The sequence below is a fragment of the Schistocerca cancellata genome, chromosome 2 (genome assembly GCF_023864275.1).
Source record: "Schistocerca cancellata isolate TAMUIC-IGC-003103 chromosome 2, iqSchCanc2.1, whole genome shotgun sequence".
NCBI lineage: Eukaryota > Metazoa > Arthropoda > Insecta > Orthoptera > Acrididae > Schistocerca > Schistocerca cancellata.
In genome coordinates, this window is record NC_064627.1 from 940,825,016 (window position 1) to 940,847,268 (window position 22,253).

At 41.4% G+C, this 22,253-nt stretch overlaps 1 non-coding gene across 1 annotated transcript; it reads left to right on the top strand.

Annotated features, from left to right (window-relative positions):
• The first annotated feature begins 20,593 nt into the window (after positions 1–20,593).
• Trnat-ugu (transfer RNA threonine (anticodon UGU)) lies at positions 20,594–20,668 on the top strand. The gene has a single exon. It is a non-coding gene; the product is annotated as a tRNA-Thr (tRNA).
• The last annotated feature ends 1,585 nt before the right edge of the window (positions 20,669–22,253 follow it).

A 22,253-nucleotide genomic window follows, 5' to 3' on the forward strand; every position in this document is an offset into this window, starting at 1 on the left:
GAAAATTTCATTCTAGTTATTGGTAATTCTCTCATTCACATCACTGCAGAAATTTTCATTATCCACTTTGAGTAAACTTTGGAACAACAAATATAACATCAGGCAGAAAATAGGGCACTGTTACAGATATGTAGATGACACATTCATAGCATGTAATGGAACTGAAGAAGAAACAGGAACTTTGTTAAGTACATTAAGTAATTTAAACAAAAACGTCCTCTTCACTATACACCAGCAGAGAGTTAACTAAATCATTGGTAAACATTACATTTACTAACATACGCGAGTCACTGAACACCATCGTTTTTAGAAATGCGAAAACATAGACATTGCCATTAATCTATGCTCTAGACATCCCACCTCACATAAACAAGCCGTTTTCAGAGATTTCTTATCCATAGCACAGTAATTCCCACGTAATGCTGCTGATTATGAGAGCGAAATGAATACAATCAAATCTACTGCACAAAACACTACCTATCATGATAATGAAGAAGATGCACTTTCACAACTGACAACAATAGCAAAAATACGCTAACTTACGAGGCCACTGTTGATATCTGCAGTTATGAGCGTAATTTACTGAGCGAAGTACATTGGTTCCATAGAGGCACACAGTTAGAACAATATCTAGTAAGTTTGGTGCCACACCAATACAATATATCCAGCCAGTCCTGAAGATCATGTATAGTCTGGAATCAAAGCAGATGTAATCAACTAATAGCAACTGGTGAAGTGAAAGTTCCATCGAAAGAGTACATGAGAGAGTGTATGCTCAGCACAACAGGTGTATGGTTACAGTCAGCTGGTTGTCATGGGTTCCTGCCAGGTGACATGATGTATACTCCAGAGTCTTGGGTTCTTCCCACAACTCTTCTAGTGGAGACAGCTTTCATATTATGACACCACTGGTGATGAGGGTTGCAGGTAGGGACTGATCTGCATCAGCTGTGATTGTTCCATATCACTGTCAGACCTGTTACTGCACCCCACAGAAACATATGAATATCTGAGTATATAACGATACAATGTTTACGGGTTCTTTCAAAGATAATAGTCAAGCTGCTTAAAAACACGTTTACCAGATCCATTTCAGCGACGACCAATAATTTGAGGAAGAAAATGGTGCTTCATATTTCACGACCAACTCTGAAAATGAGCGACTCAGAAGCAATTTATGTAGTCATATACAATAAAAGTCATTGTAACTGATATTACATTTTTGAAATGCGCAGTAATTTTGAAATTAATTTTAAAGAAGAAAATTATTCTTCCGGTCTTGAAAAAACTAACGCGTTAGGTGTAATAAAGCATATAGACAAAACAGTACACAGTGTTGCAGTAGACAGCGATCTTAAATTTTTGCACGATTTAGAGAAAAGCTGGATAATAGAAAAACAGAACGGAATGGAAATATTCATCCCTGATCAAAAGAAAATCAATGAGTTCCTAAACGAACTTATAGAATTCAAAAATAATTATTCTTCACTAAATTCTGTCCAATTCTGTTATAAGAAAACATATCTAAGAAAATACATACGAAAAATTTGATTTTGTATTCCAATGTCAATACCTCTCTTATTGAATAAAATAATTTTGTGTCGCTATTAACATCAAATTTATATATTTCGGAACCCAATATCAGAAGTGCGTCAGGCACAGTGTGTGTAAGACACTGAAAGTGACAGATGACATCTTGTTCCTGCTGCGCAGTAGAGTTGATAGTGATGACGTGTTTTAAGTTGTCCTTTGCAAGATTAAATAAATACTCGTAGTTGATAACAATATTCAAGAAGCCATGGGAAGGTGTGTAATGTGTCACAGCAGAATAAGACAGTCTTTTCATTTGAACAAACTGAGTTTTTATTTTAAGAAAACTACGTGAAAAGCAGACTAACAAACAAAGTAAATATTCCTTTATCCGTCTCTTTCGCCGCAGCACATGACAAAACTGTAATAAGCGTCTTTAATATCTATGTGTGCTCTTGTAACATAGTTTTGTATTGCCATTGTAGCCTGAAGATATGGTTTGTGCCTCACAACTTGCTGATTTATTAAGTAATTTAAGTAAATCATCAAAAATGTGTTACTCAGGGATTTCTGAAATATCTTTTCCTTTTTTTGAATCAGTCAGTTGACAGTCAGTTTGGCTTTAAATTATCCGAGGGGATGTTCTTACTCCACAACACCTCTGCTCGTTCTGCATAGGTCACAGTTACAAATGAAGTTTATTTTGGCTATCAAATTTTGCCTCATCCACTGTATTATCATAACATGGCGCCAGCGACTTTTCCCTCTTTCCTCTAATTAATACGCCGTTGCGTGGCAATCATTTGCAACATGAGGAGGCGTGATTTTCGAGGTGGAACATTTCCCTAACAGCACAAACACTGGTTACTGCCACGAAAGTCACTCTTCACTGGGAGAATAATATCATATTGAAGAGTGAGAAATGTAGAGTAGTTACAATATCATTACTAAGTTTCATAGTCACAGATTTGTTTTTTCGATTATTAAAATGTTTTGACCATCTGTGGCACATTAACGGTACTAGGTTGGAGATTACAATTATGAAACAAATTTTACGAGCTGAAATAACAGGTAGATGTCATAGGTCTACCGGAATTCTACTGATTATTTGAAAGAGCAACGACGTCTTTGGGCTTAAACGAAACAACATAAGTTAGTTATTTATAGTTGGGTTTGTTCAACTCACTATAAAACATGTGCTGTGGAAGATTATTTAACCAGATATATACTTTTGTGAACAGAATTTTTACCATTATGCAATGAAATCTGCTCCAGTAAGGCACCTGCTCCTGTTTCTTTCCGTGTCAATTCCCAGTGCGTCTCCGGCGTTTTGTAAGGCGAAGGACTGCCTTCCGACTTCTACTGTTATGCCGGCGTTTTCATGATTAGTGCTTGTTACAAAGTGTGGCTAAGATGACTCAGTAGATGAGTATGCTACAACATCAGCAATTCAGAGGACAAATGTGTTGTTGGACTGTCCGTGGTAAGAGAAAAATAAGTTGAGGTTGGATATTTTGACCATTACTGCTTAAGTTGCACTCGAGGAATCAACCAAATATGTAAGAGAAAAGTACACAAGATGAGTAACGAGGCAAGGATCAATAAGTAACAGTACTTATGATCGTTACTACATGGTCTTTCTTCTTGCTGGATGGAGCGGCCAACACGTCTGGTATAGAAATACTTGTATGGATAAAAAAAAGTCTAAGACGAAGTCAATAGTCAACAGTAAAATGTAGAATGGTTCATTTTTCAACCACATGACTTAATACATATGTTGTATGAACTAAAACATGTTTATGCATCGCAATGACTTACAAAGAAAGAAAGGAAGACTGTTAGAGAGGGAGCACGCCCTGGGACTCTTTCAAGGACAGGGAAGAAAATTTGCCATTCCATTTCGAAGCAACCGTCCTGGCTTTTGGCTGGACCTATTTAGGGAAAAGCTGGGAAACCTAATTCTGGACGGCCTGATACGGATTTGAACCGTTGTCCTGAGGAATGAGAGTCCAGTGTGCTAACCGTTGCATCGCCTTGCTCCGTATGGATCTTAGCGTATAACAGAGGTGATTCTATGATAATGATGACTGTTGTTATTACCCATTGTCAATTTACAGCAAATTAATACACATATTTTATTCACCAAATGTATCCTTTTCCCCTATGAAGTGGGCAGTGCACAACTTTTTCTTAAATTTAGTGACATCTAAAAGCTATGAGATGGACCAACACTCAATCCACATAGCCTGTATTCTGCAGACAATGTTCTAAGTGTCTCAACTGAAGAAGCGCGTTACTTCACATTGACATTTAGATGATATAGGGAATAGGTCAGACCAGTACAGGGAAGGAACTTTGCCTCAGTACGTGCCTAAGATACTTGCCACTAGTTTATGCTTATGAACTTGCTCTTGAGGGCGCGCTCTAGTCATCCCATTGGTTACCAGAGTTGATCCTGCAGCGATAGTGTATACTTTCGGATGGCTGACAAGATGTGCAACGTGTGGGTCGAGAAATCAGGTAGCAGACTTGTGGAGCCTTGATGAAGTGATAATGCACGTACTGCAGAAATGTGTTCCATACTTCTGTAGAGAAGTCATGAATGGGATTTCATGCTGGCAGTGGTTTGGTTTCGCATGTTCTCCCATTGTCCACAACTTGAAAACGGTCTTAAAGCATTGTTCATGACATTCTTCAGTTGCAGAATGTCCGTTTGGTTTGTTATGACGTTGCTGTGGAACAATACACAACCCATCCATTTGTTCACTCTTGACTTCACACCTCAACCACGCAAGTCTTCAGCCGAGCAACATCCACTGTGAACAACGACCAACGTTCTAATAGCCACAATGACTGGCCAAATGTATCTGGACAACCTGCAACCAACGGCTTTCCAATGGGCTAGCTTGTGACTGATGCACTGTACACTGCTAAGCGCTGTTTAAGAGTGATAACAAAAGCTCATAATTAAACGTAGTGACTGGAGCGAAGCTCCACTGATGCAGTTAAGAGTAACTGAATTATACCAATATATCGAGTTCTGTGTAGCATTGACATTCACTTAAACGATTGTTTCTATATGTTATATCACGCTCTCCATGAGATACTATACGTGTTGTGGAACATTCAGATTCATGAATGGTAAGACGCGACCCACATCCCAAACAGACTGGTCTAAGGGGAGCACAATTCACCGACATCTCGCATTGTGGTATCCTAGAGGTGCGCAATCCAGTCTCCTGGAAGGGCACACAGCCTCTTGGCCATAGAGGTTTGAGACCAGAGGTGAACAGCGCACCATTATAAGGAGGTGGATCCGAAAAGCATGGCTGGTTCCCTGGCGGCGTGTCTGTCCGCTGTTGCTAACTATGGTAGAGTCCGCAGAGGATAAGGTGACCAATGCGCAGTGACCAATTTTCGTCCAAAACGCTGTACAAGTTTATTCTTTGTTCGGAAGGGGAGGCGACAGTGTTCTGCCCACTTCCGGACGGTTGGCGTTGACGGAAGAGAGGCGCACGCCCTGCGATGTTTCTCACACGATTTTACAGAATCTATTCAGTAAAAAAAATTCAGTTTTGGGGGTAGTAATAGCTTTATATGTCAGGTTCATGATGGTATGCCCATCATTTATATGGAAATAACATACTGAGCTAAATTCGAAGAAGTTTGCAATGAAAAATTAGGATCGCTATGATTTTGCATTTGGTGCAAATTACATAATATGTGGCTGCATTTGAAACTGAGCTAACATACTGAATTTTTGTTTACACTTGGGTGCAGATCTCTGCCTGTCACGAGTTTGAAGAGAACTGATCTGATGTAGCACCCTCATTTGCGATCGCTCCGTGCCAGCGATTAAGCCACAGTGAAATATCCACAACATTCTCCAGTTTCATAAACGGTTTGAGATACCGAAATGAGATTTTGGCAAATGATAGCATGCAAACAGAAGAGTATTTTGTCATATGGTTATTATGCAAAACTTCGTTATCTAAGAGATTTTTCGATTAATTACTGCCGCGCGGGATTAGCCGAGAGGTCTAAGGCGCTGCAGTCCTGGACTGGGCGGCTGGTCCCGGCGGAGGTTCGAGTCCTCCCTCGGTCATGGGTGTGTTTGTTTGTCCTTAGGATAATTTAGGTTAAGTAATGTGTAAGCTTAGGGAATGATGACCTTAGCAGTTAAGTCCCATAAGATTTCACACACATTTGAACACGATTAACCACAAAATTTTTCGATGAAAGCATGTAATTTTTAATGGTTATCGATAAATCGTGAAACGAGAAATGTTATGGATTTTGAAACATCGTATCTCAAAACATTAAACGTTTATTTTGTACTGAGGATGTCCTTCTTTATTAAGCTTCTAACCTTATTTATCTTCTCTTAAACCACTGTTTCAGAATTCTTTCGCAACGGCGTCTGTACACTATGTTAGTGAAGTGACATTGAGTAAACTCTGCTGTGTTTTGGCAAAAGAAAGAAATTCTAACATGAGAATAAGACAAATGTATAGGTTCTACTAAAAATTCGCCTCTCATGACGCTTCCCTGAAAGTTACAAACGGATAACGAGCCAAGCGAAAACAAATCGCTGCATTTTCAGCGGAATTCTTTTTAGATACTAATCAAAGTGGGGGTAACAGTAGATTTCTTTGAAGGGTCACCATACAAGTTTGGGCATGGAGGAACTCCACTTAATATTTACAAAAAGTGTGAGCATAGGCTTCAGTTCAGAATGGCACTTCCCCTCCAGCACTCAGCATTTCCCCTAAAGCGGCTGCCCTCAACCCCAACCTCTACGGCTCTCGCTGCATGTGCGCTGCCGACTGCACATCTACCGGCCACGGTATTTAGCGCTCAAACTAGCGGAATAAAGCCACGTTATGAACAAATTGTTGTCAGTGCAATTTGGCTCGGGCTGCGGCTGTTTTGTCTGACTCAGTGTACTCACGGTGCACCTGGCACACCTCAAGAAAGAGCGAGGTGGCGCAGTGGTTATCACACTGGACTCGCATTCGGGAGGACGACGGTTCAATCCCGTCTCCGGCCATCCTGATTTAGGTTTTCCGTGATTTCCCTAAATCGTTTCAGGCAAATGCCGGGATGGTTCCTTTGAAAGGGCACGGCCGATTTCCTTCCCAATCCTTCCGTAACCCAAGCTTGCGCTCCGTCTCTAATGACCTCGTTGTCGACGGGACGTTAAACACTAACCACCACAACCACCACCCCCACCTCAAGAAAGCCCCTGCGCCTGCAAAGTTGTGGCACTCATGGATTGCCTGCGATCAGCGATGCTGGTATTGCGAGTGCCGACAATGACAAAACGGGCAGAAACTCTCCTATCATCGTAGTGACAGGAGTGCTGTCTGCAACACAGCTACTGTTTCTAGGTCATTTGTTCTTCAATGTATCGACCAATTACTAAAATAAATCAAATCATATCATATCAGAGTTTGCTACAGGAGTTAAGTATACCTGGTCTGGATGCATGGGCTGATTAGGTTGTGAAGGATGTCATAAATGTGTCGTATCCTGTGCTGAGGCAAGCTGGCTAACAAATAACCCTTGATATCCTGGGTCGTGATACTGGGAAGGATTGAAATACTGAGCTCGAGCCACACATATTCTATCGGAAAAAGGTCTTAGGAAACTCTTGGCCGTGCAGAAAATTCGTGGAGAGTTGCCGCATGTGTGGACGAACATTGTCCTGTTTAATAATGTCACCTTGGTTTTGTCACATGAGAGCTAACACTTAAAGATGAAAGATGTCTGTTGATGTAGCGTTTCCTTCAGAAATCTATAAATCACTACCAGCGGTGACCTAAAGTCACAACCGATTCCTTCCCACATGATGCGAAGAGCAGTAACACTGCAGTACCTGTCCAAAACATTGGAACAATAGCACCTCTCTCCGGGTCGCCGCCATACTCACGGACGACGGTCAACCAGGGTAGTGCAGAATAGCAGTTTGTTGCCGAACACAACGCAACGCCCTTCATCAGTAGTCCATGCTTGTCAGTCACAACACCACCCAAATCCAGCTGTTTGAGTTGTGGCTCAACGTGCACTGGTGCTAGACTTCAACCAACATTTTAGGATGGCTGTTACAGATGCGATGCGCTTACGATGTGCTTCATGAAACTTGGTCATCCAGAACCTGCGAGTATGCCTACCGTCAAGTTCCCATGCAATGCAGCATTGAACCACAGTCATAACAAAATGCCACAGAAACCTGTATATTGCTCGACTCGACGAGCCGACAGAATGGAGGCACACATTGAGTCCCCTTTAAAACAGTGTCAAGTATTTATAACGCTCTCTCACACAAGTCCTCGGAGCATTAGTTTCTTTACAGTCATCACTCAAAATCTGAAGATGAACCTACCAGGCCAACAAACAGCAATAAACACGACCGACATTAATGGATTTGATGAAATTTACCATGTATTTCGACGAATGTGACTTCATAATGTATTTAACTCTTCAACTAATCGCAAAAAATGCACAAATTTGGACTACTAAGCAGTTCAACATCTATGAAGCATCAGGCGAATGTTATGTGTGAGGACATCCCTAATTGTACAAAGAGCTTCGACTTATATTATTTTTATTTGTTACAAACCAGTTTTTATTTTTAACAAACATATGAGGAATGTGTTACATGCTGTCCACTATAATGTCAACATGGAGATTGTGATAACTCATAATGGATCAGCACGTTTTTTAAGGATAGGAGATGACAGTCTTAACTGTTGAAACCGGTAATCAGGAATACATAGCACTGAATGCCATCTTGGTTACGAAATTTTCAACACTAATGCACTCTCATGAAGTCCAGCTGTCACACTAAATGGCAACTTTCCTGGCTACTGTGTCTATCGTACCGACCGACCGGGCGGCGCCATGGCAGGTGGAACTGCAATCGTCATACACAAAGACATTGAGCACACAAACATAGAGCTCCCTGAACTGGAAAAAATCGAGGCTACGGCCGTCAGAGTCAAGTTCAACGGAGCCTACACCACACTGATATCGGTATACAACAGCCCTGTAGGCATTTCAACACGCGATATCAGCACACTACTCAACATTTCACCGCGAGTAATAGTCGCTGGAGATCTGAACGCAAAACACCCAGAATGGAATTCACGCATACGAAATCCCAACGGCAAAAAACTGTACGAACATTCACTTGGCAGAAACTACATCATACTAGCGCCGACTGAACCGACGCACATTCCCTATCAGAGGGGACACAGGCCAGACGTGATAGACATGGCCTTCATCAAGGGCATTACATCGACACTCAACGTTTCCGTTGAAAACGATCTGCCCTCAAACCACCAACCTGTAATACTATACATTGAGGAAACACTGCAGCACATGGAACAACATAAGATGTTGGACTACGGGCGTGCGGATTGGACAAGGTTCAAGCAAACGCTCGATAGCCACATCCCACCTATTCACGAAATTAATGAAACAGCACAAATTGACGAGGCAGTAGAAACCCTCACTAACGCCGTCCAGGACGCAATGGCAGGCACCATACCTGATCGCACCTCACAACAACGCAGTGCGGCCCTGCCCCAGGAAATCCTGGGCCTAATCTCGATGAGGAATCGCCTCAGGAGACAATGGCAGCGCACCAGGCGTCCGTACTTCAAACGGCACATTAACAGACTACAGGGCATCATACACGATAAAATACAAACAAACAGAACACAACAGTGGAACCACAAACTCGAAGGGCTGGACACCACACGACCTGGCGTGTGGCAACTAGCCCGACACTTCACCAGGGAGAAAATATACACGCCAACACTTCAAGGGCCCGACGGACCTGCATACTCAGCGGAAGAGAAAGCAGAACTAATGGCCCGAACACTCGCAGCGTCATTCACACCGAACCTGGTACCATCAGATCCAGCGTTCACACTTGCTACTGACCAAGAGGTTACACGCATTCTAGCCCAACCATCGCGCGACGACATTCGACATGCTAGCACAGCCGAAGTCTCCTGGGCCATAATGCATTCCGCTGCTAGGAAAGCCCCTGGTCATGATGGCATTCAAAACCGTGTCCTCCAGGAGTTCACGGATAAAGCAACTGAGTACCTAACACACATAACGAATGCCATACTGAAACACCAACACTTCCCCGCCTTTTGGAAGACGGCCAAGGTCCTGATGTTCAGGAAGCCGGGGAAAGACCACAGCCTCCCACAAAATTACCGACCCATCAGCCTTCTGAGCTCGCTCAGTAAGATTGTTGAGAAGGTGATTCTCAAACGCATCACTAGGCACTGCAGAACAAATGACATCCTGAGACCGGAGCAATTCGGCTTCAGAAATCACCACTCCACAACACAACAACTCCTACGGGTCGTTGAACACATAACACATGGCTTCAACATAAACAAAGCTACAGGGGCAGTGTTCCTGGACATCGAAAAGGCTTTCGACCGTCTCTGGCACAACGGCCTCATCCGCAAACTCAGCGACGCGGGATTCCCCGACGGGCTGCTGCGTCTAATACACTCATACCTCACAGACAGGAGTTTCAACACTGACGTGCAGGGAAAACAGTCAACACGACACGGTATACACGCGGGAGTACCCCAGGGAAGCATCCTAGGGCCCCTACTGTTTAACCTCTACATAAACGATCTCCCAACCACACACAACACAATGATGGCAATCTACGCGGATGACACAGCCATCCTTGCGCAAGATTGGAAACCATCAAACATTACGTCACGCCTACAGACTGCACTCAGAGTGGCCGAGCCTTGGTTGGAGAAATGGCGTGTTAGAGTAAACGTCGACAAGTGCGAAGCCGTTCTGTTCACGAGAAGACCGAAGCAACTGCGCAAACACCGCTACTGCAGACCAATAACTCTACATGCACGTCCAATACGTTTCCGCGAGAAAGCCAAATACCTCGGTGTCTGGCTGGACCGGAAATTACTCTGGGGGGACCACATACAACACATGACCAACCGAGCTAGCGCGAGGCTCAAACAGCTCTATCCTATGCTCAACAGGCGCAGCACACTGAACAGAAGGGTGTCGAGGTCCATGTACATGACACTTATCCGACCCCTGATGACGTACGCAGCTCCCGTCTGGGGATACGCTGCGCCTACACGCCTGCGCCGTCTGCAGCTCATACAAAACAAGGTACTCAAAATCATAAGCAATGCTCCACGATACACACGCATCGCGGACCTTCACCGGGAATACCGACTTGAGACTCTCACTGAGGTAATCCACAAACTCACCACAAGACTATACAGAAACTCCAGACATTCGCAGAACCCGTTTATTCTGAATCTGGGGAACTACGACCACAACCATAGATGGAAACATAAAAGACCAAAAGACATACTTGCAAGGACATAACATCTATGGCCAAGCTTACGCAAACATAACGGCACAGGCGAGCCCCTGTTAATCAGACGCATTTACTGGATATCCAGCTGAAATACACTGCCGAATAACTGGCACCATACAGGGAAGCCGTACCGTACACTGCATGCAAACAAGCTCCACACATCCCCCACACAGTGAGATGATCTATGGCCGATCTCCCACTACTGTATAACGATCTTGATTGTTCCAGGAAAGTAGCAGCCGCAGCAACTGGGACACATCGCCATCGCCTGTCACGGTAATGATGCATGATACCTATACTAACAAATCCAACCTTGCATGAACTATCGCAGCTAGTAAGCCACTACTGCTCTTACTACCCATCCCACTGTCGCAGAGGTTTTTTTCCCACGGCACGAGCCATGGCACTTTTTTCCCTCTGCTCTTCAAATCGCTACCCTCACTCGCGTTTCGTCCACTATCTATCACCTGATGGACCGTGTTAATGCGTAGCCTTACCCAGACGCACGGACAACATCACAGCCCAGCATCCTGTGATCCACCTACTAGATAACTAACATGTTTACGGAGGTGACAGTAGAACTTTTGGTTTGGTCACCACGTTGGTGCGGGCGTGGAGGGGCCCCATCTCTCTTAAAAAAAAAAAAAAAAAAAATGGCAATTCTGTTCATTTGCGCACCTGACGATCGTGTATATATGTACAAAATTACGTTGACATCTGCCCATGTTTGCTGGCAGCTTCACTTTGTTTGTCAAGTTGTCTACACTGATATTATACTGTTACTAGCATTAATATTAACAGCACACCACAAAAACAACCAAAGTCCTGCTGTCCATAATATTAAAGATGATACTTTGGGGTGGAAAATTGTATTGGTGGTTTCTTAAGAAACAAAAGAAGTGAATACCTTTACGCATTATAATTGATTTATTATGTATACTACTCTGTTATATGTTGCACGGAACAAAAGTTTTGGTAATGAACTGTAGATTCTACGCAATGTAATGCATTTTTAATCAATGGGACATTGTGTTTCACAGGGTTTCATTCTGTGCTTCAAGCAGAACTCCATAAGCTAATCAAGTAATCTACTCAAACAATGAAACATTTGGAATAGTAAGTGTTATTCTTAAGGACTACGGGCAGATTACACTCTTAGAAGTCGTGCAGCACCTTATTTCATTTATCTTTCCAGTATGCCTAATATGTCAAAATCGAGAAACACATTTATTCTGCCTATTTATATTCTTTAAACAATTATGCAATCGGTTTTTGGAAAATTCACCTTACAAACATATTATTTTGAGAACACTACAGCAAGCTGTAGAAACAACGTGTGATGTTAGATCTAGAGCTTTCTGCAGAGACCGCGTCAAAAAAACGCAATATTTTGAGAGTTGTTTCACATTTCTTCTTGTCTAAAAAGTAGCTTAAAGAATATATGTAATGCTACAAGCAGAGAAGATCTCTATGAATGCATCAAGGACTTAATATTGATAAACGTTGGAATAACGTATAAGGGTAGTCAGCATAATGGCAAGACCAGATTAAGTGTCTTGCGATTAATGTGGTGGCGCTTAGTATTGAATGCAGGCCATTTAAGTTAGTCAGATCATTCCACAAAATTTAATATCCCCAAGAGCTGTAAATATGTATTATAATCTAATATAATTAAGGCAAGTACTGAAATTCTACGATGTTTCATGATGATGTCTCATTTTATTAGAATACATCTGACCGAAGGGAATAACTGTGACACCTGAATAAACAACAGATCATCATCCAGCAATACATACAAATCTCGAGCAGATCCTAAATGCGACTTTCCTGTTTCTGCTGCAATATAGTTATCCACGGAGACAGCTGCGTATACGCTGGGGTGAAAAAAAGTCATGGGACAGTCATATGCACATATACAAATGACGGTAGTGTAACGTAGCAGGTTTTAACGGGTTGTGACGATGCATTGAAAACGTAGCTCGCCGTGGAGCCGGGAGGGGAGGAGACGTTGGTTCTCACGCTCGCACAGCTGTGGCTTGTTACTGGGCCGGGCGAGCATTATACCTGCCTAACGTTGCGTGCAGTACGTTACACACACTCTCTAAGATTCTCAACAAGTACTATTAAATATTAATAGATCTTTTTAATACTTAGTGTGCCAAATTCTACGGATAACACATCCGTTCTGCTAAAATTTCAAATCAGTAACTTCGATATTTTCGGAGATATAAATTTTTACCTAAAACACACATTAACAGCGCTGGCATTGTGAAACCGAGTAAGATACTGTGATGTATTAATCTATAGTATCAACAGAAACTACAACCATCAGGATAGGTTCATATAAATAATTTTCTGGAATTTTCTTTAGTTTTATTGCCACAGATTTCTGACGTAATTAAGAGTACGTTGGAAAATTATTATTTCATTGTGTTTTGGTTGTGTGAGTTCTCTGGAGAGACTGAGAGTGACACTGTGATATTTCATTAAAACTATGTAAATGTAAGCGTGAGAAAGTTACCGTGTTACAGGGGAATTTGTGACGTATGTCCGTGTGAGCTTGACTATGTAAAGGACAGCCAGAAGGGGCGTTGAGTATTAAATTTATTTGTAATTAATTTTGTGGAAAGATGTATTTTGTTTTCATAAAATTCCATACAGTTTCGGAAGTACGAGATTTCTAGTCTAAATTACGTGTAGTAATCTTATTGGCTGACATTAGAAATACCGTGAGATGGAAGTGCTCGAGATGATCTGATTGGCTGTTTACCATACTAGCCAATAGGAATTCAGAGTTTCCCACGCGTTTGAGTAGGGCTTTGTGCCCCAGATCTACCAGTGTATATAGCGGCTCGGGAGCGGTGGTCTGGTGATACCTATGTTAAATCGCGCTGATCAAGTTTGTACTAAAATGTAGAAATTCACGCGTTCTCGTGTAGCTGATGAAAAGCGACTACAGTGTTGAGTATTTTGAGAACGTTTGAGCTTCGAGAGTAATTTATTTTAGGAGATTTCGCATCTGAACCTTTCAAGTCGTACATAAACTCCACCTGGCGTGTTTCGTGCAAATTTCGAGGCATTATTTCTAACAGTTCTGTAAAAGAAGATTGCTGAAGGACTGACTGTGTTAGCTCGCAAGTAGTCGTGGGTCAGTGACTTTTGAGGACGTTCAAAATATCGCGTTGGACTAAATATCCTCTAGTTGGTTTTAGGTGCGAACATGTAACAGAGACAGTGAGTAACACTGCATAATTAGCGCCGCAGACATGACAAGAAGTACTGCAGCATTGATCGTCCCTTCAACCTGAAGGAGTCAGAGGCCGCAGGTCTGTATGAGCAAGTATTCCATCCCGGCAATGGCCTTTAGTTACTGAAGAAAACCTTGCGATAGAGTCACAAAGGGTCACAAGACTTCTTCACGAGACCTTGTCTTTCTACGTGTACAACTACACCTACTTGATTGCTCTGATATCCACAGTAAAGTATCTGGCAGAGGGGTCAATGAACCACCATCAAACTGTCTCTCTACCGTTGCACTCTCGAACGTCGCGCGGGAAAAACGAGCACTTACATTTTTCTGTGCGAGCCTTGAATTATTTTATCTAGATGATCGTATCTCCCTATGTAGGTGGGTGCCAACAGAATGTTTTCGCAATCGGAGGAGAAACCGATGACTGAAATTTCATGAGAAGATCGCGTCTCAACGAAAAATGCCTTTGTTTTAATGATTGCCACTCCAATTCACGTATCATGTCAGTGGCACTATCTCCCCTATTTCGCGATAATACAAAACGAGCCGCCCTTCTTTGAACTTTTTCGATGTCATCCGTTAGTATCATCTGATGCGGATCCCACACCGCACAGAAATACTCCAGATTAGGATGTAGAGATGTAGTGTAAGCAGTCTCTTTAGTAGATCTGTTGCACCTTCTAAGTGTTCTGCCAATGAATCGCAGTCTTTGGTTTTCTCTACCCACAACAATATCTATGTGATCGTTCCAATTTAAGTTATTTGTAATTGTAAACGAGTCCATTGTCCAGAACATTCCACTGTCTCCCTTCGTTGCGTGTTCTATGATAAAGTCACTGAACGGTATGATGATCATGGTCAATGAAAGGAGGCTCAATCGTAAACAATGCATATGTTTAAACTTTATCTGAAAACACAAATGCTACGAGAGAAGAATTTTGTAGGGTTCCGTATCTCAATCGCTAAAAAAACGAAGTCCATATGGGATCACTTTGTTGTCTGTCCGTCCGTAAAGCACCCCTTTTTTTTTTTACAGGAACACACACAGAGTGTCAAGTTGAAATTCATGTCAAATACTGAGGCATAGGGTTACTTGGAGAAGTAAAAAATTAAAGCTTCAAAGTCAATGTAGTCAAAAGGTACGGCCATTTATGTCACATATTTTGATACTCCCTAATTTACTATCTAAACCCATATACAAACTACGTACATAAGGAATTAGGTTTGTACGGAACCATCAGTGCGCGAGTCCTACTCCCATTTACCCGGTTTATTTCTACAAACCACCATAACTTACTCACTGTAATCGTATATAAACAACGATAGCTATCACTATTGAAAAGTCTGTTAGAGATATAGGAAATTTGTGGTAAGTTCTATGGGATCAAACTGCTGAGTCCATTGGTCCCTAAGGTTACACACTACTTAATCTAACCTAAACTAACTTACGCCAAGGACGCGGAGAGTATATGGAGACGTGGATTTTCTCCATATTAATACAGATTTCCAAATCACTATGCTGATTTTAAAGTAGTGACGAGAGGAAGCTACACTACTACCATCTAAGGTGTGGTGAATGATTATTTACGATTAACATTTCAGAACGAAGATTTAAAACAATGCTACCACAAAGTAAAATCGGATCAATTTAATGGCTAGGAATAATTCAGAGTCTGAGAAATCAAAAATTTGTCGCATGTCAGAGTTCCATTTCTTAATTTTTCTGGGAACTATAACATTGCCGTATAAGGGAGCCACTTCACGATGCCGCCGTAGCATAATATATAAGATGGTACACCCGGCGATAAGACAGAGTGTACTACAGAATCTAAACATAGCAGTGGCTGTCTTTTCTTTGCCTAAGAAACCAACAAACAAAAGTATAGTGACATACGAACAGCGACACTTGTCGCCATCAAGCGAAATATCCACGCATATATTTCATCATAGATTTAAGTAAAGTACATTCCACAAACAGAATTCAAATTATCAAGCTGCCAATCAAACGCGTGTACAAAATCCATGGTATTCATAACTAAATATGCCTGTATTAGCGATCGTAGACCACCAAACTATCAGAACAGCAAGGCCAGTTTTACGACACGGAAACAGAGAACGAAGCCATCACTGGCCTAGAAGTTAACTTTGAATACGAGAAATATGGTGCGAAAATCCGTATGTTTAATTCGAAATATACGCACTACAGATGACGATTTTGTTTTATTTATCGTGGGATAGGCTTCGAAGTCTCTTAGTAAATGGTGTGCTTGGAAACTGAGAAGTTCTTATGATCTTGCTAAGTAATATATAGGCCTAAGGGCTTCCCGTTTGCATTGCACTCTTTTAATTGCATTGTAAGTATATTGTTAGTATCCTGATACATTCTTGCTCGCATGAATAGTATTGGATGGAGTAAATGATTTCATATTTGCTTTTATTTTATACAATGCAAGCCGGTTTTGTCCCATTTGTTCTGTGAGCCTGGGTATGTTTATTACTGATTATGAATTTGTGAGTGAAGTATTCCATTTAATTGCATATAAGCATATTTATTGTATTCTACTTTATTTTTATTCGCGTCCGTTTTCGGTACTTTCTCGTATTTAATGTAGAGCTGCATGTTAGCAGCTATTGACGAAATCGGTATTCAACTTTATTATACATTGTCGGGGAATGAGGATGTAATTCTGCTTTGAATGTTGTTATCTCATGTCAATGAGTATGCTTTGCAGTCTTCGTGACTAGGGCATTCTACTTTGCAAAACACTAAGAATACTAACATAGTTATCCAAATGTGCTCATACTTTGCTAACAGGTACTAGAAAGAATAGATTTAAGCATAAATCGATGTAGTAGTTTCATCCATCCACTACACTGGAAAGTTCAAAGCAAATAATGCACACTATCGCGAGTTCATCATTGGTTGTCATAGTCAATTCTGTGTAACTATTCTTTACTGATTACAGTAGCATTCATTGAGGTGGAAGTACGTTCATCCTATAGAACACCATACAATCCAATGTACAAATACGCACTTAGATCTATCGTAGAATACTTTTGCTGCGTAATAGTTGCCTACTGGGAGCAATAACCACGTATTCTGTCACTAGGACTATAAAGTCAGAATTACATACACATTCCGTGACAAGATTTAATAAAGTTGAACACTAATGCCATCTAAAGCTGCTAAAATGGAGTTCTGCATCAAATGCATGAAAGTACGAAAAGCGGATGCAAATAAAAATGTAGTAGAATATAAACAACACACACAAAAAGCTTTTAAACAGAACAGTTCACTCATGGATTTGAGAGCAGTTGCAAATATATGTGAATCCATAGAATACCATGCGACAAAAGTAGCTTGTGTTTTATATGAAACAAAAGCAAATGTGGAATCATATACTCCCCATAATGTTACGGTTACGAGCAGAAATCTGGCACAATACGAGCAACGTATCTACTTACAGTTCTAAGAGTAGGATACAAACAAGACGTCGTAATCAGGAAAACAATAATATGAAACAAGCACTTGTTTTGAACAAGGCCGAAACAAATATGGAAGAGTTTAAACCACCCAATAATGAACCCAGGTTATAGCGCTCAAATGACCTATCATTGAACCAAGTTCGTATTTGAAGTCCCTATGTGAGTTTCATCCCGTGGTAGGGACGATGTTCAGCGCATCTGGACTCTCACTCCATAGACATTCCTACCCGATGGCAGATATACCAGAGATAACTATTAACCGATGAATGCCGTGCAAAGTTCTTCGCATACTCTTTGGTTTGTATCAAAGACGTAAAGAGTGAGCACTAGTTTCTGAATACATGTAAACAAACATGTTCAGTAAATGACGGAACGTTTTGTGGCTCCACATGGCTCGTCTCACGATCAGTTTTTTAGACGCTGACTTATTGAATTGCGGAAAATCATGAAAATGTAGGTAAGGATGAGCATTTCGGCTATATAGTAATTATCTGCAGATATTACACGTGTGTGTGTGTGTGTGTGTGTGTGTGTGTGTGTGTGTGTGTACGTCTTGTTTTCTTTCTGGCATGCCGTGCGCACAGTAATTGTCATTAATATACCTGTTAACCACACCCAACAGAAAACATTGTACGAAATATGTATTACAATTCACTTCATGTACATTATTTCTGTGGTGTGGTCATGTTATGAGTTTGCGACATGTTCCTCTATATAATGTGCTTTTTACTACAACGATGCAATAGTAATAGAGCAAAAGAGGTATTTATATAATTGTACAAAATATGTTTTTTATTGAGCACACAACACACTGCATTACATCAGATTATCCTTCGCGCTTTTTGTGTACGGAATGTCAGCCTCTACAAAGCTACATTCGGTAAACCTGTCTTCTTCCAGTGAACGTAGAAGAACTGAAGTTTATGTTTGACTTTAAATACGGAATCTGGTGGCCATAATAGCTGTACATTTGTTAAGATTATTGTAATAACTGTAGTTTTACTACATAAATGCTGTAATAGCTACGAGCCAGCGCACCCTGCATCGTGGTATGTCCTCACCATCCTACTCAATTTTTATATGGAATGGTGAAAATGATTGTGTTACTGTCACACTATGCTCTAATGTTTCTTCTGTTATTCTTATAGTACCTTGTAAGATATACGATGGAGGCAGTAAAACTATTAAACAATCGTCGCGTATCATCTTCCTAAAGCCATATTACACGTTCGTGTGTTCTGTACTGGCCTGTTGTGCTCCTCCTACCCCGACTCTGAAGTCCCCCGATGTCTTCTTTCATACCTACGTTACCTCTCATATTTAGATACTGTATCAGGTTGCAGAAGTTTACCACCAATTATGTAATTGAATGCACTCTAACATTTTCTCATTGCTGTGGATATTATCTTGCACATATCCACATGGAAAGAGGCCTTGCATTACTTCAACTAAGAGGCAAAGAGGAACAAATAGTTCTTCATTTTTCATGATCGTTGACTATGGTATTTTTCTATAGACAATAGTATTCTCATCGAACAATCTGAGAATACTGCTGACTCAAGTAATTACTTCACTGTAATCGGCACTTGTCCACCTACATTTATATTTTCGTTGTACTATACAGCCTACTATTGCCCGCTAGCATACCCACACTACACGACTAACCACGACACATGCTACTTACAACAAGTTACAATAAACAGAACAAGAGAATCAATAATGAAAGTCTTATCTGAAGTTACAAGCAACGATGGTATCAGCATAACCATAGTGAAGGATCTATAGATTCCTAAGAATTTGTCTTCACTTGCATGTGTGATTTTTATCTCATGAGACGAGCACGTCTCATGCCACGAAGAAAAACACTGTCTGACCTGTCACTTTACACTGAAAACCCAAAATCACCATGTGACTATCGCTGAGTCAGCATTTTACCTTCCGTATCCAAAGACCTTGAATATATTGATTTAGACCAAATTTCTGACTACTTACGTAAATTCAGTTCATATTACAAGTAAAAGCCCTTTTCTCGTAAACAGGATAGTAAAAATATGGCATTAATGAAGGTAGATGACGATCTGAAGAATGCCATAGGCCACCGTTTTCAACTCCTAGGCTTCAGCAAAATGTTTAATACCGTCAACTATGACATGCTGCTCAAGAAATTCTAAAGCTGAAATTGGCAGCTAGTACTCTGAAGCGGTTTGAAAATTACTTGAACAGACAGCAATGTGTTCTGTATGGGAATGAAAAGTCGTTGTGGAAGCATGTTTTATCAGGAATGCCAGAGGGGTCGGTTGTTTTCCTTATATGTCAATGATATCCCGACGGTACTGTCGTCCTGGAAATATTTATATGCTGAAGATCTCCTACTTTACCTAACTACTAGGCCCGAAGACACCAATTTTGAGATAATCTACATGAATGGTTATTTTTATTTTCAGTGGTAATTTGGGCACAAAGCCTCAGAATTAAAAATGAAAAAGTCAATAACTCAAAATTCCACTAACAGCTGCTTCCTACTCTTCTCGGTGGGTTTTCAATACCTGCTCAAAAACCCAGTGAATGAATTGAGTGTAACTGCGGATGAGCGTTTCAGTCGCGCAAAAATATTGTCGCTCTATACAATAAGATTTCCGCTAGTCTCTATGCCCTTATAATGTTTCGGAACATGTGAAAGAACATGTCCGAGAAAACAGATACCATCTTAGTATATACATAGTTAAGGCTCACCGGCCACTTGACCATCTTCTTCTTCTGTGCGAATGCACAAACAGTGCCCGAACTCTTACGGGAATCGGCAACGCGCCGCGAGTAATGAGTATAATGGGCGGGGGCACTACGAATGTAGTGCGGGACAATACGTTGAGAATGTGGGTTTCGCGGGATGCCTGCCGGAGATAAGTCCTTGCAGTCGCACTATCCTCTGTGTCCTCGGTGGCTCAGATGGATAGAGCGTCTGCCATGTAAGCAGGAGATCCCGGGTTCGAGTCCCGGTCAGGACACACATTTTCATCTGTCCCCGTTGACGTATGTCAACGCCTGTAAGCAGCTAAGGTTTTCATTTCATTGTAACGGTAATCTTGTCTAATCACTCGTTCCACCGAATCTCCACTATTGCGATGTAATCCTCCAAGCGATGGGTAGTGAGAACACGGACAGTTAGAACTAATCGTATATTCACGTGTGGGTTACATCGTCAAGATCCGTCTTTACGACCATGTCAGTCCTTCTTGGTTGGTTGTGGCCAGGAAAAATATACGTGACTACCACACGCTACTTTTTCTTGTTCGTCTTCTGAGTACACAGGCACCACGGAACCTTGCATCAGATAATAAATACCTATCACACATCATAATCGAACCCCAGAGCTCATTTATACGGGGTTGCCCAAAATGATGATACCACTTATACGAGATTAACTTTTATTTTATTTTTTATTATTATTTTATTTAGTATTTTATTCTTATTTTAATATAGAAACACGCCATATGTACACAACTCCAAATAACGTTAGTGCTCTTCTTCGACCTGTACTCCGTGGTTCTCAATGTATCTGCAAAGACTTCTCATCATACAGAATATAGATCATCACACATTTCCATAGGTAGAATGGACATATAGCGTTACGTGTTTCTTTTAAGCTCATAAATGCAGGTTGGCTATGTTGCAGACGCACTTTCTTTCACCGTTTCCCAGAGACAGAAATCACGTGGAGTCAAATCGGGTGACCGTCATGGTCACGCCAAATGTACACCCTTTCCAGTCCAGCGTCTACCAGATGTTTCACTCAGGCAATGTCGAACCTTTAAGGAATAATGTGGTGGTGCACCATCTTGCTGGAAGTAACCTGATGTTACGATACGGAGTGCGGGGGAAGGGAAAGATTATCGACAACGAAGTTCTGCTACAAATCTAGGTAAGAATCTCCCGTTAGTGTTATAGTTCGAAAAATAGGCACCAAGTGCTCCAAACTACAAAATATCGCACAATACGTTAACTTTCGGGGAGGATGGTCTGTGCTGCAAACGACACAACTGGGCTTATTCACGTTGCCAGTGACATGAAATATGGGTTCATCCGACGTAAAGAATACAACATAATGGTCCATTTTCGTTATTTCTAATAACACTTGCAGCTCGTACACGAGCAGTTTTACTATCGTCAGACAGGGCCTGTGTCGTTTGGATGTGGTACGGCTTCATTCTCAGATCGAGGTGGAGAACTGTCGAGATACTTGTCCGAGCGATTCCGGTTTCCAATGCTAATCTCCTACTTGATATTCCTGGACTCCTAAACGTTGTGCCTTTAACAGTTATGATGTTATCTCCCACTAGAACACTTCTTGGACGCAGTTGTTTACAGTCAATGGTTCAAAATGGTTCAAATGGCTCCGAGCACTATGGGACTTAACATCTGAGGTCATCAGTCCCCTAGAACTTAGAACTACTTAAACCTAACTAACCTAAGGACATCACACACATCCATGCCCGAGGCAGGATTCGAACCTGCGACCGGAGCGGTCGCGTGGTTCCGGACTGAAGTGCCTAGAAACGCTCGGCCACACAGACCGGCTCAGTCAATGGTCAC